General features: G+C 49.4%; 1 pseudogene; it reads right to left on the reverse strand.

The window, feature by feature from the left end:
* Nucleotides 1-439: 439 nt before the first annotated feature.
* On the reverse strand, nucleotides 440-778 carry LOC104983059 (annotated as a pseudogene).
* Between the last annotated feature and the right edge of the window lie 794 nt (nucleotides 779-1,572).

The raw sequence follows: 1,572 nt of genomic DNA on the forward strand, positions 1-1,572 counted from the left end.
GCACATGTAGAGCTCGAGCCCAGAGTGGGACCACTGAGGTTCCCACTGTGGTTGAAAGCTTTTTCACAGTGCTCACAGCAGAAAGGCTTCTCTTGGGTGTGGGTCCTCTGGTGACCGTGCAGCGTGGAGTTGTGGGGGAACTTCTTGGGGCAGAGATCACAGCCGTAGGGCTTCTCCCCAGTGGGTCTCCTAGTGAATACACACGTCCAGAGGCTGCATGAACCATTGCACATTGATGTTGCTTTTTTCTTTTTGTAATTTAAAGGGCCGTCTCTCTTTAATGCGGTTCCAGAATAAGGGCCCATTACTTTGATAACCACTGGCTCAGCAGAAGGCTCAAAAGGATGTGTGTAAAAGACTGTTTCCAAAGGCTCCAGAGATGACCCCAACTCTGCTTCCTGCTTCCCCTGGACAATACTCCATCTCCTGGGTGGGGCGGCTACTTGGTCCAGCTGACCTTAGGAATGTCATAGTGCTCCGTGAGTGTGTCCAGGTGTCTGTTGAAGCCCTCCACTCTCTGCTTGTGGGTTTTGGATGCTTTATTCAGGATCCTCTCCATTTGTCGCTTCTCCCGCACCTTCTCAAAGGCCACCTGGGCTGGGGTCCGCTTATCGAGGTGGCGCCTCAGCTCCTCCTCCTGGTTCTTCTGGATTTTCCCCATCGTTTCCAGGAGTTTTGCCTTGTCTGTGTCCTTTTTCTTCTTCCACTTGGTCACGCCAAGCTCTGTGACTCCTTTCAGCTTCAGGGGTCCCTTTTGGACCTGCTCGTAGGCGTCCATGCTGCCCATCTGTGGATTCGGATTTCTAAATGGACAAAAGTGGGGGGTCAGTTTTCTGAAATGGAATTGGGACAATATCGTTCTCCTGTGTAAATCCGAGAGGTTCCCTCTGTGTGGGTTAACAGCAATGAACACAGACGAACATCTCTGCTTCGCCCAGGGGGCCAGGGATCAGAAAGCCTTGACGAATTAATGCAGCACACCACACCACAGCATGGAGGGTGGCAACACCCTATAAATCAAGGTGATTTATAAACCTATAAATCAGATGGAGGCAGGCAGGGGGAACCTGAAAGACCTCTTATTTAAAATGTCTTTTCTGCAAGAGAAGGATCTGTGTTCCATTATAGTTCCCAAGTTCCATTTACATGTTTAAAGTCTGTGAGGAAGTTCTCTTCCTCACAGAGAGCTCAGCAGTCAACCGTAGTTAATATGGAGTTTAAGGGAGATCCACCGCTTTCACAAGATCTTTGAGCTGATGCAAGGTGAGTAGAAAACCCAGCCTTCTGAAACCCACCACCTCCTTCTGTATTGATTCCCATACCTTCTCCTTAGACGTTCTCACTCATCACTTACCTCCTAGGAGCCCTCTTGCCGTCAGGCTCCTCATGTCGGTGACTGGCTATCAGAATGTGTCTGGGGCTGAAACATCTCTATTTATAGAGAGCCGAGGGAAATGGCAAGGGTCCCTGCTTGTTACCCCATCAGCACAGCGATTGTGCAAGGGTGGTTCAAGCCATTTATATGACCTCATTTTAGAGAATCCAATTTATCCACGGATCCAGTTTCACACA

The sequence above is a fragment of the Bison bison genome, unplaced genomic scaffold (genome assembly GCF_000754665.1).
Source record: "Bison bison bison isolate TAMUID 2011002044 unplaced genomic scaffold, Bison_UMD1.0 scf7180017861129, whole genome shotgun sequence".
Classification (NCBI taxonomy): domain Eukaryota; kingdom Metazoa; phylum Chordata; class Mammalia; order Artiodactyla; family Bovidae; genus Bison; species Bison bison.